At 45.1% G+C, this 16,340-nt stretch overlaps 1 protein-coding gene across 4 annotated transcripts in view; it reads right to left on the bottom strand.

Annotated features, from left to right (window-relative positions):
* HIVEP2 (HIVEP zinc finger 2) overlaps positions 1–15,949 on the bottom strand; it is a 194,220-nt gene extending 178,271 nt beyond the window's left edge. Inside the window, exon 1 of one of the 4 annotated variants that reach the window (XM_072825934.1) lies at positions 15,876–15,949. The gene's annotated coding sequence lies outside the window, so the exon portion shown is untranslated. Of the gene's footprint in view, positions 1–13,254; positions 13,383–13,649; positions 13,953–14,100; positions 14,381–15,875 lie in introns of those variants that run through there. The other 3 variants (XM_072825928.1, XM_072825905.1, XM_072825912.1) reach the window with 3 other exon arrangements.
* Between the last annotated feature and the right edge of the window lie 391 nt (positions 15,950–16,340).

The raw sequence follows: 16,340 nt of genomic DNA on the forward strand, positions 1-16,340 counted from the left end.
ACTTTCCCACCATGATGCCTATCAAAGTCAAGGCCTATCTAAAGCATCCCCTTTCTCATGAAATGTTCCCAGAACTCCTCAGCCAGAGATGATTTTCCACCTTAATACTTCACCTCTCTGGTGGTACTTCACCTGCTTCTTCTAATTATAGCTTCCTTTGAATAGTTCTTTTGCTCAGTACCGTACATTACAAAAGTTTTGATGATGAGAATAGTGAAACACTCCTCTTTATCTTTTATATTCTATTGCTACCTCTATTGTATTTTATACTCCCATACATGTCACACCAGAATTTCAATAACTTTATTTGTAAAAATGGATTTGTGTTACATTATTACACATTCCAACTCTATTCCCGCTGTAAAGGTCTCAGCACGTTTAGGCCTTTCCTGTAGAAGGTCTCTACCCAGTTGATAAGAGGCTATATTCTAAAGAGTAAAGCAATAAGCAATTTACTTTTGAGGATTCAAACCAAACAATAGCCTAGAGTACATTTCAGACATGAACAGATTGATCCCTAAAGAAATTAATAGAATAAAAATGAAAGAGCCGGGGATCCCTGGGTGGCGCAGCGGTTTAGCGCCTGCCTTTGGCCCAGGGCAGGATCCTGGAGACCCGGGATCAAATCCCACGTCGGGCTCCCGGTGCATGGAGCCTGCTTCTCCCTCTGCCTATGTCTCTGCCTCTCTCTCTCTCTCTCTCTCTCTCTGTGACTATCATAAATAAATAAAAATTTTTTAAAAAGTTTAAAAATGAAAGAGCCATAATAAGAGGTCTACTTGAGGGAACTAGGAATATTCAGCCTGGAGGAAGGAATACTTAAGATGAACATGATCACTATCTTTAAATAGTTGTAGGAATGTCATGCAAGTGAATGAGGAAACGTGGAAAGCTACAGGGGGCCAAACTGCTGATAAACTGCAGTGTTCCAGGAGTGGAATCTGCCTCCCAAAGCAAAGAAGTAGAGACTAATGCAGGTAATCGTTGGTGATTTGTCCTGAGTGCTTTCTCCTTGCTCAGTTGGGGATTAAATGATGGCTCCAATGGCTTTATCTAATCCTGACATTCTCTGAGAAGACTTACATCGCAAAATGTCCTGTCATCATTTGACAAATCAATACGTCAGTCCTACACCCATGCAAATTAATCACCATAACTGAAATCAGATACTTTAAGAGATGCCCTAAATCAGGTGTAACTTGCAGAACTACAAATTGTATCAAAGGGACAGGGGCAGCCCGGGTGGCTCAATGGTTTAGTGCTGCCTTTGGCCCAGGGCATGCTCCTGGAGACCTGGGATCGAGAGTCCCACGTCAGGCTCCCTGCCTGGAGCCTGCTTCTCCCTCTGCCTGTGTCTCTGCCTCTCTCTCTGTCTCCTCTCCATGTTTCTCATGAATAAATAAATATTAAAAAAAAGGGGGGGGTAGGAAGAAGTAAAACTTCTCACTAGATGCTGAACTGATACGGAAGATGCTGCCCACTAGAACCTAAGATCTGACCCACCTGGATAAAAGCTCGGGGAAAGTTTACATTGAATAAGTAAGTAAGGCATTTGCATACTCCAGAGACCCTCAGAGTCCCATTTCTATCCTGCTCTCCTTCTCCCTGCCTCATATTCTTAGTAATACTTAACATGTCTATGTCAAACATGAAAACAGCAGTTTGATTTACACAATTGTGCAGCATAGTGTCAAAATTTCTTATGAAATTCAACCCAAAACCTGTTGGTGTCAAGGAGATCACAGATGTTAGAGATACTGTTAGACATGGTCTGCTTTTACAGCTATGAGGAAGATTAATATAATCACAGCAGGCTTCAAAGCTAGGGCCATTTTGTTATTAATTTCAAAGTGTCTTCTCTTTGCTTCTCTTTGTTCCCATCCTACATAACCCATAAGAATATAGGAAAAGAAAGACAAATTATCAGGACAATTTCCTCACAATATTAATTCCTGGGTTTAGCTAAAATGTGAAAGTTTTCCAGATCAGCTATTGATACCCATCATAACTACTTTCAGATATCATTAGATTTAATATTAGTAAACTCACCAAAAATGGCCAAAATCAACTGATGACTGAACAGATTTGGAGTCTGTCCATTAAAAAAGTCTAATCTCTACACTCAGCATCCAATTATTTGTTATATTCTATACTGTCAGGTGATTTATTTTAAAAGGTCATTTTGAATATTCTGAGCCACTTGGCCCATTTTTAAAAGCTACACTTGATTAAATTTGGGCACCAAGTTCACCATAGACATTACTGAGGCCATCGGGACAAGTAAACAGATTACAAATTCAAAAACAAATTGTCTTTGGATTCCTTTTCTTTTGCTTGAATATGGGTATAACTATCTCAAAATTTTGTTACACATGTGCATTAGTGACTTACGCAAAATTTAAATGCACCAGGGGATATTACAACAAGCTGTGGAGCTGCTAACCATTATCTTTCTGAAAACAATTACATATGCCTATAATAAATTGCATCAATAGCAGTCAATTATCTCAAGAACACTTTACTAACCCTTGTCACAAATGTATTGCTGTGTATCATATTTTTTTTCAACAACTGAATTATTCTCAAAACTTAGTGTTGCTTCACATCCTAAAAATAGCCACTCCAATTCTCTTGTGTTACCCTGCTCTGCTCCCAGGAGGTAGGGCAGTGCTATAAACAATGCTTCATTTTTACAGATGAAGAAGAAGTGAAATATAACAGTACAGCCACTTTGCTTGAATCATTTTGAAAATCAATAATGAGGCAAGCAATGAACTAGTGGGATAAGGGTTTACTATCAGCCATTCGTGTCTTCTATGGCCCCAGTGTAGGCTCTAATGAGCACATCCTGACACTAAAGCCCCCAAAATATTAAAAATCCTCATTTTACCCAAAAAGTTTGTATTTCTCTAAACAGAAACTTTGACACATAGCAAATCAATTGAGTAAAAAGAAAATAAATTGAATGTTTATGAACCTGGATTTTTCCTTTGCTTAGACAAACAGGGGTTATTTAAAATGTAGGCATCAGGAGAAGAAAGAAAAATAAAGTTTGATAATTATTTCATGGATAATTAGAGGCTGAACTTCCCATGACTTGTCCATAAAGTGTTGGGGCTGGCCATCAGGATTGTCCCACAGGCCCCTGCTGGATTGCCAAGACAGATTTCATCACTTCACCTGAGAGGAAAAGATTCACCCCCAGCCTTCCCTCCTGTATTTTTCTTTGCTTCCAAGGGCCAGGATCCATAATGGAGTAAAGAAATACATTCTCTCTTTATGCTAAATCTATCCAAGCAGGCCTACCAAGAAACAACTTTTCCTTAACCCCTACACCTATATACAGTAACTACCTGCATATAGCGATCCTTTCAGAGCACTCTAAACAAAATATGGCCAAAGAAAACTATCCTATATGGAAGAATCCTTGTCCACTATAAACTTCCTGGTCCAACTGTAGGAAAAAACAACCTCAAAATGGCTCTACCTGGACAGTTGCTATAAATTCAAATGGGAAGCATGGAGCCCAGGGAGACCCTGACTACGGCTGTAAGAAGTGTGATTGGTGGGTGCAGAGGGGAGACAGCTGTTTCCCAGGGAACATCTTATGAAGGTGAAGAAACACTTAGGAAGCAAAGACTAGCCAGGATTCCATCCATCATTTGATTCTGATGATCCCTCCTGCCATCTTACAATGAGTCCAAAGTCTTTTCTTACCATTTCAAGTATGAGTTTCTTGAGAATTATGACTTTCAATATTCACCAAATACCTACTGCCTTCCTACTGTCTATCTACCATGGACTGTTTACCACATTTTGGGGAAAGTATAAACAAATCACCCTAATCCACTAGAAATTTGATCACGAAAAATTATACGAAAATGAAAAATTCATTTTAAAAAGATGAAAAATATACATGCCAAATGTAAGTCGTGGTAATCTCTTCACTTTTAACAAACTATGAATACATTGTACAATAAAATGTGTCATTTAAAAACCATTCTCTTTCTTCCTTATGAAAAAATAGCCAGAACTTGATTCTATAGGTTAGGAAAGGCCATCATGCTGAACCACAAAGAGGAATTTTAAAAAGGTACTATAATATTTAATCATGCAAAAATAGTACTATGCTACTATGAAAAATATAGATACAGATATGGGTATAATAAATGGGATTTTTTCATTAGTGATTTAGTAAATCCTGCAACACTTCACTAACTATTATTTGGTTTGAGAGACACAAGATGAAAGTAGAGATTTTTAAAAAAACACTGGAAAGTAGTACATAACTAAATTTGCCTAAAAAAGTTTCTAAAGTAGTCCAGTAGAATACAAACACCATGAGGACAGGGAATTTTTTTTTAACTATTTAATCCCCAATGTCTAGAACAGAACCTTTCCCAGAGCAGGTAGGTGCTTAATAAATCTCTGTTGAGTTAATAAATGTCTGCTTAAAAGCCAGCAGTCCCAGGAACACTCCAGTTGTGCCTCCTAAGCAAGTCCAAGGCCCCATGAGTAAACACTGGTTCTCCAGCTCTTGCAATTTACATAGAAGTTCAAGTTGGGTAATTCAGGCCCCGAAGGCTATTTTTAGACCAAAAAACTCCAGAAGGATGATCCATAAAGAACCAGGGAATTTCGTTCACTTCACTAGTGTAGCACAGGCTGAGCTAAATGAGAAATATCCCCAAACTAACTGATATTTCCACTTGCCAAGTTGAAAAACATGGGCTCTCTGACATCATTTCTTAAGCCATTTCAATCAGGAGCTTAATAGACCATTTGAAAATGTGTAAGTGATATTTTACTGTCACAACACTGAGTTCTCTTGTGTTTTTTTTTTCTTTTGGTCTAATCCCTTCTTAATAATAATCATAGTGATTAGGTATTTAATGTTTATTATGAACTCAGTGAGATAGGTACACATATTCTCATAAAAATTTCACAACGACCCTTAAACAGATATTATCATCCTCATTTTGTAACCTCCAGGAGGTTAAGTGACCTTCCGAAATTCCCTGGAGCTTGTGATAGAGCTGGAATTTACCCTGTTCTTTCTTTCTTTTCTTTTCTTTTCTTTTTTTTTTTTTTTAAGATTTTTATTTATTTGACTCAGAGAGAGAGAGAGCACAGGCAGGCAGAGCAGCAGAGGGAGAGAAAAACAGGCTCCCCACTGAGCAGGGAGCCTGATGTGGAACTCTATCCCAGGACCCTGGAATCATGACCTAAGCCGAAGGCAGACACTTAACCCAGTGAGCCACCCAGGCGCCCCTTGTCTGACTTTAAATCCAGGCTCTTTGCTCCTAGGTGACCTCCTTCACACAGTGTGTATCCCACTAGTGGATATGCCTATACTACTATACTGTGCTAAAGTGAGCGAAATGGCTAGCAATTTAATTTTTAAAATTTCTGTAGTAATTTTGATGTTTAACAGTTGCTTATGCTTATGAAATGTTAAAAAGACCAAATGTTTTTGGAGCCAAATAGCCCTGAGTTCAAATCCTGCTTCACTACTGTTGGAGTGTCCCTGTAAAAAGTCTGTTAACCTTTCTGAGTCTCGATCTTCTGAAATGTAAACATGAAGGTAATACCAAATCTTCTGACAGCTATCACTGGAGAGTGCCTGGTATGCAGCCTGGCACAGAGTAAGTGCTCTTTCAGCCTACATACCCTTCCTTCTAACGGATTTGCAAATTGGCACTGTGCTGATTTTATAAAAGTGTTTAGTTCATCCTTGTAATACCATAATTACAGAATATAATGACACTGCATTCTCTATAACTACAAAGTAGAATTTATAAACTGATAGAATATGTGTTGGAAGAGGCTTTAGAAGCCCATCTGTTCCAATCCTTTCATTTCCAAATGAAGTCCAGAGAGTTTAAACGACTTGCTTCCAAGTTTTTACAGAAAGCTAATTGCAAAGACACTACTAGACCTTACGTCCCTCCACCTCCACTTTCACTATACCCCCAGTTTTGCCTCACATTACACAGGCATGGCAACACATGTAATTTTCAGACAATTAAGCAGTATAAAATAACCTCAGTTTAATTGCATCCAATTAACAAGCCAAATTAGTGTTTCATATGTACACTATTAAACTAGTTGTCTGGCTTCCAAAAGAAATAAAACACTGTTTCAAATGAATCTAGTATTTTAGTGAACAAAGCTACTTACAATTTAAATTACCTTTCCTATAATCTTCTTTATATGGAATTAGACCCAATCTCCATTTTAAAAGAAATTCTTTCCGCAACTATCAGGATGAGAATTCATGCTTATATTTTAAGTATCAAAATTTTCTTTCTCACTGAATACATACGATTTTCTTTTTTTTTTTTTAAGATTTTATTTATTTATTCATGAGAGATGCAGAGAGAGAAAGGCAGAGACACAGGTAGCGGGAGAAGCAGGCTCCATGGAGGGAGTCCGACGTGGGACTCCATCCATGGGGCTCCAGGAACACACCCTGGGCCGAAGGCAGGCATTAAACCGCTGAGCCACCCAGGGATCCCTGAATACATACGATTTTCTAAGATTAGTATATATGGGTGTCCATGCACACATATGCACACCTACAGACCCCTAAGCAAATATAAATGAGGGTGCGTCTGTATTTTCCCACTGCCTAGTTTCAAAAGTCCCACCTTTTCCTTGGCCTTCTGAAATCAAGTGAATCTGCCACAATGCAAATAAGAGCTTCCCTGATCTCCTGCTTTCTTTTTCCGAGAAAATGAAACCACCAAATAAATCTGTCAAAGAAGCACCGCCTTTCAAAGACACCGCACTACACTATCTGTCCAATATTGTCATGATTTAGGTATAATCAGCTATCATTTAGAAAGCAGTACTCTAATGAACCACAAAATGAATCATCTATCCATTCCTTAAATATTTACACCTTAAAATAATTTTAAGTATAATCATTTCCATAAGTTAGTGTTTGGTAGCAAACCTCTACTATTAATATTTATGAATAATGTTCAGGGTTAAAAGTTTTATAGTAGGTTAAAATAATAATGTAGTACTATGTTCTTAAGATGTAGCACAAAGTGACTATCATACATATTTGGTCATGCTTATCAAATTATTTTAACCACTTGGTTATGTATTATTTAAATGTTTATGAATAAGATAAAAAATTCATATTGTCATTCAGTAATATCAACCTTCATTACTTCTTTTTGGGGCATGATACCAATTTAATGGCCTCCTTGCCACCAAGATATCCAGCCCATAAACTTTTCTCTCTGAACACACACACATTCTAGCATCACTCCTCTGCTCAAAAACCTTCAGTGAAATCCAGCTTTCTCAGGAGGGCTTCACATCCCACCTGGTCCAGAGCCAATGCTCACCATACTCCTCCTCCGCCTTGGCACAACTATGCCCCACCATCCCAGATCAAATTCACTGTGCCCCTCCCTTCTCTCTCAGGAGGATTTCTTGAAATTCACTTCAACCTTCAAGGCCCCGCACTCAAAACTTACTTATTCCCATAGGGACCTTCTACTCTTTCCAGTTGGGAAAAAAAAAAAAAAAATGCCTCCATGTATCCTCTACTTCCACTTGTTTTAATACAGTTTATTTTAAAAGCCATATGTCTTCTCTAGATTATAAAAATTCTTAAACCAAGGTTCATTATCCTCTTATCTCTCAAGTACTCATCCTGATTCCCAGTCTGACTCCAGGGCATAAGCTTGAGACTTCTCCTATACATACTGACTCCTTCTGCCACATAAATTGAATTTTCTACATTCTGTAAATTTTAAAACAGGGAGCAAATTAATTAAATGACAAGAGTTCACGAAATGGAATATGAGTCCAAAATTACACAAAGAAATGTTATTTTCACTAACTTGTTTCTCTACTGTTTTGTGATACACTGACCCTGAATCATACAGAAAGAAAAAAATAAAATCCACATTTTCCCAAAGGTCCTGGTATTTGCAGTCACGTAGAGAAATTATCTGGGAACTGAATGTTTCACTAGCTCTTTAGAAACATATAGATTCAGCTCATGCAGGGCTCTAAAGATTAATTGGTTCTTCAAACAGCGACCTTGTAAAGACTTCGGAATTGGTAGTTATTCATTAATTGAATCAATGATGTTGACGAATTTAGTTAACTTGAACTTCTAATACGTATTTTTTCATTTAAATTATTTATTTTAAAGAGTGATCTGCAAATAACAATAGCTAACCTACAACTAAACTCCTCAAACTGAAAGTCAACACATAGAATCATAACAAACCTCCAGGGGTAAAGTATCATTGATCATTGTTCAAGTATCATTGATTGTAAACATGCTATAGATAGATAGGCCTCCTCCAACTTCTAGACCCTGCCCCCCAAAATTCCCTCTCCAATGATCAACATCACCAAGAGTAGGGTCACCATATGCCCAGATTTTCCAAGGACAGTGCCCATTTATACCAGGTTAGATAATCATTCATAAACATTCAGAATGATTGATGTGATATCAACCACATTGTCTGGCTGCACCTTGCATTACCTCTGTTATTAGGTGCCCTCCAGCCCCACTGGCTCACTTTCAGCTCCCAAAAACACTGTACATTCCCCAATCTCAAGGCATTTGCATTATCCCCTCTTTGTACAATACTCTCTTTCTCCCCACCCACTTCTTTCCACTTGACTATAACTTATTCTTCAGTCTCAGCTCAATTACTACCTCCTCAGACAGAGGTGATATATCCCTTATTGTACACTTCTTTATGTTTTTTCCATAGCACTCACAACTTAATGTGGCTCTACTGCTATTGGTTCACCTCATGGCCTATATCTGTCAACTCCACTAGATTAGAAGCTTTTTTTCTGGTCTGGATCATCATTATATTTTTGGTGTCTAGCAGAAGGCCTGACCCATAGTAAATACTTGTTGAATGAGTGGATGAATAAGTTGTATTGATAAACAATGACTGGGTCATTTGTCATAGTACTCTGGAGAAACAGCTAAGATTATATTTGAATGACAAGTCAAAAATGCTGCCTGGCCCTGAGTGCTTCCAGCCCTTACATCCAATCACCTCATGACCCAGAAGTGGTAGGTCAAACCCCACCTGCTCTCCGCCCAGAGCTGTCTTCAGGCATACAAACTTCATTTTCATCTCTTGTCTCCAAAGCACTTTCTTCAAATATGTTTACCTAGTTAGGCTCCAAATTTTAAGCTGAGAGGAAATCTAAAGTTATAGACACTTATAGAGTAGACCAAATGCCATAATTAATACCTCAAATGACAGATAATATATGTTAAGATTAGCACATATTTGGCTCAAAGAATGGTGACACAACTTATCAAGCAGTCCGGATTCTATTCTAAATTCAGTTGTGAAGACAGTATAGTCCTATATCTATCTTAACGCTAGTAGCCATGGTCCACAGAAGCCAAAGATTGCACAAATCAAGTAGGCTATGTTACCCTCTTGTATGTGAAGACTGGCTGTGTCACAATCATAGATAAAGTGCTCAAATATTTTTCCAAATTACTTAGAGCCATCTCACAGCTACAAATACTGATTTACAACTTCCTTTTTGTTAGCATTGCCATAAATAGCATATAGAAAGCAATGTTTTTTTTAAATTGTGATAAAATATCATGAACAAACAGAAAATTATTTCAGTTGTACAATTTCCCCCAATAAGCAACATCTTATTTTCATAAAGCTTTCCCATTTTCTCTCAATCTTCTGTGTTCATCCACAACTTCATGCATTGAGGAGCCTTACTGGAACATTCACTGAAGTTTTACTCAAGAATAATGAAGGCTCTGCCTATGCGGTTACAGCAAACCCATACACGCTGATAGTGTGAAGTTCCTTATAAAGCCTGAAGTCCACTGAGTTGAGATGGCAAACTTCCTCTGTTCTTTTATATAGTAACACCTTAAAAGCTGTAATACTTACATACCACATTTTAGCCAAAATATGGATTCATGATGAGTTCGTGCATAAATTCATTATATATGAAGCATAGCACTGGAATTGTCAGGTGGAAGTTTAAATTGTGAACCACTTCTCCACCTACAGGATTGTTGCATAGACCAATACAGAGTCCTACTGATGCTGACTAGGAACCAAAATTTGAAAGCAGTGTTCATTTTTAAACAGACTTAGGGGAGTAGCAACCTGTTTGATCCCAGACCATCCATCCAATTGATCTTAACCACTTTTCCCTTATTATAATAATTACTACATGAGGAATTAAATTATTCTATACCGTAATGGAATACGCCTTTCACTCATGCCAAATAACATTTTCTATCGGTCTTTAAAACTACTTTTGCTACACTGAAGCTTTCAGATTAACTCCAGCTAATTACTGATAACTAAAGAAAATCTAATACCAACACAAATAGACTGTTAACTTGTTGTTGCTGCTGTTGAAATAAGCCCTGTTTTGAAAATCAAAATAGGCAAATTAAAAAAAAAAAGTCTTCACTTTAAATTGAATCAGCACAAAAAATTCAACTTGGTTTTCTGAATAATGACAAAGTGCCAAAAGCTCAAGCAGACACATGTACCATTATTCTACAAGGAACGCCTGCATACGTGTCGTCTCTGTTTTGTTTTCATAGTAACGAGAACGTTTGAAAACACATCTCATGTAAAAGTAGCCTAATCAATCAAAAGATTCTGCTGGCTAATCTTTCAATGTAGTCAAATAATATGATTTCATTCTGCAATAATACACATATTGTAAATCCACTTTCACATCCATGTTTAATAGAAATATAAAAATGTTTTATCTACTTCAAAGGTATTTTTCCAAAGACCTCCACAAGGATCCAACAGATTAAAAATCAGTTGAATTTTAAGTCTGTAATCATCATCAATATGCTACTACTCCCAAAATCGTCCCCAAATCAATGTAATCAGAAACACTCTTCCATAAACATAAGCAGTCTCTTTAAAAAGCCAATAAAATACAATCACCGTACAGAAATACAGATTCCAACAAATGAATTTTGTTTTATATCTGACCTATGTTCAAAGCAAGAAACTCAGACAATTTTCAAAAGATTCACCATTGCCATGTATCTTTTTTCTGTACATAAGAAAATACGCTGCATATTTCAAACCTAGCGGTCAAAAGGGATTATGACATTTGAAGCACACTATCATTAAGTGGATGTTGGTAAATCCCTTTCACCTCAAAATAAAAATGCACAGTTCTCATCTGGTAACATGATTTCTTAGTCTTACTAATGAAAGTGATAGCACACAGAAGGCATTTTTGTCTTAACAAATCATTTGGCCTATATCTCAAAAATCAAACCGAATCTGCTTCATTACACAATCTATTTGGTTAAAATCTTGTTTTGGCATCCTGATAAGGTGAAAAGCACAGGATTAGTGCAAACACTAATATATGTATCAAATACATAAATTAATACATATCAATGTACATATATATGTATGCAAAGATTTAAAATAACGGTTTGCTCAAGGACAAATATCACCAAACATTACTATATCGCTGGAGGAAATGTTTCTAATAAAGTTAAATGGCCTTTTTCTAGGAGGACAGATCATTGCAAATTTAATTAAAATGGATCTTATTAATATTTCAAGTAATTTCTGGGCTTGATTATGCGCCACAAAAGAAACAACTGTACTAAAGAGAAAAATCAATAGCCCTTGACTAGAGCTCTGAGTATGCTAGAAAAACACAGTCCTCTTGTGAATTATCAAGGTCTAGCCTTTGGGGGTGGGAGAGAGTACCAATATTTATTTGGAGGTAAATGGAGTTATTTTTAAAATGGCAAAAAAAAAAAAAAAAAAAGGAAGGAGAACAATCGGTTCAAATTTTCCATTATAATGAAAGTACCGGAAACAAGCCTTTTTATGTTCATTTTAGGCCTAAGAAACTGTGCAGAGAATAAGGCTTTTGCAATGTCAGTTGCACACACTGCTTCCTGTGAGAATTCTAAGCCATTACAGGTGTCCTGAGGCCTCCAGCGAAACCTATTATCAGGTTATTCCTCCGGTCCCCTCGAAGCCACCCGCACTGCCCCCTACCCCACACATATTATTGCTCGGCTCCTCTAAGCGTCTGTTAAGGACCCTCTGTCTTCTCTGCACTCCCGAGGTTAAAGTACCCACTTTCCCCCGGCGAAGCCTGTAAAAGCTTTCCCATTAGAGAAGACTAGTTCCTGCAGTCCTTTTCGGTTAGATGCTTTCAAGTCAGAGATGAGAGGAGCCACTTGAAGAAAACCCTTCTTCCCCTCCTCCCTTTTCCCACTGGAAGCCACGTCCCTGAAGGACACCACCACCCGGGGGCACTTCCTGACCTTCTACTCCCTCACCCAATTTGGGCTTGGAGGGTTGGGGTCGCATTTTCCCGTGTCCTCTGCTGCACTGGATGTGTTATGTAAGAGGGACAGAACGCGAGAGGCACATGCGTATAAAGCGCACCGATCTGTGATAACAGCTGGGGTGGCAGAGCTAATCTGGAGTCTCCCCCACCCAACACGACAGACACCACACGTCCATCACCCCCCGCCCCACACACACACACACACACAGAGCAATGTTTTCCTGTCTCGCCCCTACCACCACCCGACGCACGGAATGGGAAGGCGGGGGGAGGGGTGGAGGGAGGTGAGAGCAGCGGCGGCGGCGGCGGCGGCAGCACATCTGCTTTGATAGCAGCCGGCGGAGCCGCCGCGGCAGAGAGCCCCTCGTTAACCCCCTTCCTGTGGCCGCACCACGTCATGGAACATTCCCGGAACGGGCCAACGTTCCACCCACTTCAGGGAACAGACATAAAGGCGCAGACCCAGCTCCCCACAGTGCAGAGCGCAAACACACATGTCCCTTCCCGGTCCCCGGGCAGACGCACAGACCAACACGCATGCAAACCGCCCCCACCCGTCTCCGCGCGCCCCCGGCCGGCCCGACGCGCCGGGAGCCGCTGTGCGGCCGCTGCACCCGCGAGGCGAGGGCGCCTCCGCCTGAACCTTCCATCGAGACAGTCCCCTCCTCGCTCGCTTCCTTCCTTCTCTCCTTCTCTCCTCCTTGCTTCCTTCCTTCCTTCCTTCCTTCCCTCCTTCCTTCCTCGCTCGGGAGGAGAAAGGAGTCACTGAAATGCCAACCGCTAGCGCCTTCGCCGCGCTCGCTCGGCCGCAGGCCGGCGGCCCGGCCCCCGCGCCGCCCGCCCGCCGCCCGCCCCCGGCCCGCGCCGCACGCCCGCCGCCCGCCGCCCGCCGCCCGCGGCCCCCTCCCCCGCTACCTGACGACGGGCGGCCGGCGGCCGCGGCAGCCGCAGCGGTGGCCGGCGGTGCGCGCCGGTGCACGTCCCTCATTAGTACCCAGGCACATTCCTGCCGCCGGCGCTCCCGCGCGGCCCCCTCCCCCCAGGACATTACGCAAAGCAGCCTCCCCTCATCTGCATAGATCCTCGGCCAGGGTATTCCCCGCATTTCCCGGCGCGCCGGACCCCCCGGGCGAGGTCTCCCCCGTCCCCGCCCCCTCCGACCCTCACCCTCGGGCCGCCGCCAAGGGGCCGGGGGCGCGCGCCGCGACGGGCGACCGAGGCCGGCGGACGCGATCTCGGCATAAAGTGAAACAAGCTCCCGAGGCGAGGGGAGGCAGGAAAAACACGGCGCCCGCGCCCGGGCCACTTACCGCGCCGAGGAACCTAGATTCCCGCCGCTCCGCTCTCCCGAACGGCCGGTCCGCCCTCCTCGCACCCCGGGGCTGCACCCGGCACCCCAGAGTCCAGGCGTGCAGGAACAGTGCTAGGAGCCGGGAGACCCTCCAAGTTGCTCCAGGCTCGGGGGAGCCTCCAGGTCCAAGACCCAACTTGGCAAAGACTTGTGCCACGGTCCCCGCAGATGTTCCGGCGGAGACCCTCCTCCGGCGGGGACGCAGCGCCCGGCGGCGCCCCGCTCCGCTCCTCTCCACCCTCTCACCGCCAGCCCGCCTCCCGCCGGCCGCCCGCCTCCGGTCCGCGAGCCCCTCGGGCGGCTGTCAGCTCCCGGCCGCCGCCGGGTGACCCGGGCGGGAGGAGGGCGCGACGCGGCGGCCCGAGCCCGAGCGGGCGAGGGGGATCCTCGCAGCCGCGGCGGCCGCTCACCTGGAAAGTCACCGCTGAGAAGGAGGAGGAGGAGGAGGAGGAGGAGGAGGAGGACGGAGAAGAGGAGGAGGGAGAGGAGGAGGGAGAGGAGGAGGAGGAGGAGGAGGAGGAAACCCCCCTGGTGCCCTTGTTCTCGCTGGCGCGGCGGCCGCTCCTCGCCAAGGCTGAGCGTGTCTGGTGGGGGGTGTCTGGTAGCATTTCCTTAAGGACAGAGGGAGGGCGGGCGCGGAGGGAGGGAAGAGATCCCGACCGCCTGCCCGGGCTCCTCTTGCCTTTATTTATTTTTCTGACACTACGCGGGGACGGGCCCGGGGCGCGGGCCGCGGGGCTCGCGAGGGAGCGCGAGGCCCGGGCCGCGAGCAGGCTGCGTGCGGGAGCCGCAGCGGCCGCCTCCCCTCCCGGGCCGTGGACGCACCGGGTTATTCCTGGCAGCGCCTCCCCGAACAGAAGTTACTAGGAGGAGTGCGCGGCGAGGGCGGGCGCGGGGGGAGGCGGAGGGAGGGAGGGAGGGAGGAAGAGGGAGAGACTCAGCCAGCGACGTCATCGGATCCCCCAGCGCGTCCCAGGGAGGGAGGCTGAACCAGAAAAACCAGTCTGGAGCCCGAGAGCGAGAGCGGGATGTGCGGCGCGCGGGGCGGCGGGGAGGGAGGGAGCGAGGCGGGGAGGGAGGCTACGGCGAGGGCAGGGCCGGGCCCCGCTGCGGCCGCTCGGGCCGGGGAGACCGCGGCCGCGCTCCGCTCGCTGCGAGCGGGGAACTCCCCCGAGAGCTGCTCTCTGCTTGTCAGGCAAAAAAAAAAAAAAAAAAAAAAAACTTGGGCGTCTCTAGGAGCCTGAGAATTTCCTTTAGGGACGTGGAAACCGCCCCCCTCCCCAACTTCCTCATTTCCCCCTTAAAATCTAATCGTTCCCTGTCTTGATGACACACGGAATTAGAGAATAATTAGTATTGTCATCGGGATTCTGGCCGTGTACCTCTGACCCCTTTCCTCTCCCTCCCCCAGCCTCCGCTCACGGTTCTGTTAGGGTCAAAAAAAAAAAAAAAAAAAATCAGACTCGCTGCCGGCGGCGTTTCTGGAGCTCTGCAAAGCTTTTTCCTAGCTCTTTCCGTGCCCCTGCGGAAGCGCGAACTTTTCACGCGCCTGAAATGCCCCAACTGCTCTCCCTGGGGTCACTCACCAGGGCGCCCGGGGCGCACCCAGCTCGCGGCGCGCGGCCGGCCCCCGCGGGGGATTCCAACCCGCCGGGGCAGCGGCCGGTTCCTGGGGGGTCTGGCCGGCGCGCGGCCTCGCCTGGAGGACCCGCGAGCGGATCGCAGCCCGCGCGGGGAGCGCGGGGAGCGCGGGGCCCGGGGGCGGGGGAATCCCAGGCGAGTGGGGACCGGGGCCCTGGGCTTCCTCCCCGACCCGGCGACACCCGGGGGACACCGGGGCTCCCTCCAGCCGCTCCCCTGCGTGCGTGCGGACTCGTGTGCACCCTCGGGGGAGGCTCCCCGGAGGCCGCGGCGGGTGGCTGCAGGGCCGGGCGGGCGCCGGCAGCGCGGCCTCCGGGGGGGTCTGCCTGCCGGGCGCGGACCGCGCGCCGCCCCTCCCGGGCTCCGGAGCCGCGGCGCAGAGCCGAGCGGAGCCCAGCGCCCCGGGCACTGGTGGCCCCGGTGGCCCCGGCGGCCTCCCCCTCCCCCTCCCCCTCCCCCGCGCATCCTGCCGCCCCCCCGCCCCCCCCGGCCGCGCCGCCGCCCTGCCCCGGGCGGAGTAAACAAGAGACGCGCAAGATTTGACCTGGCGCGACCCGGATTTCTGGCCGGGGTTCCCCCTGAGCAGGTGACTCCGTGGGAGGGGTGGAAATTCGTCTCTGGAATTCCGGGCCAGAGACGCTCGCTGTGCCTCTGCTTTTAAGGCAGGTATTTCACCGACAACTGCGGAATGTTTTGCGTCTCAAGTTTCAGATTTCGCGGAAAGGCACCAAATGTCAGGCGGTATCAAGTATTCCCTTCCCTTTTCATTAAAAACGAACACGTTAGATGGGAGGACAGCCCCCTAAATGACTTCCACACTAGCACTGCCGGTTTCGGTTTTGGTTTGTTCTGTTTTTCATTTCGACCTATAATCAGTTTGTTTCTCAGGTCCCGGTGCACTGGTGACATTGCCGTGAAGGAAGACCCTGCAAAATAAAGCGGCGATATCTTTTTTTAGCGGTTTTTTTTTTTTTTCAAAGGAGAAAAAATCTGAGTAATTTGGAATAAA

The sequence above is a fragment of the Canis lupus genome, chromosome 1, assembly GCF_048164855.1.
Source record: "Canis lupus baileyi chromosome 1, mCanLup2.hap1, whole genome shotgun sequence".
Taxonomy (NCBI): Eukaryota; Metazoa; Chordata; class Mammalia; order Carnivora; family Canidae; genus Canis; species Canis lupus.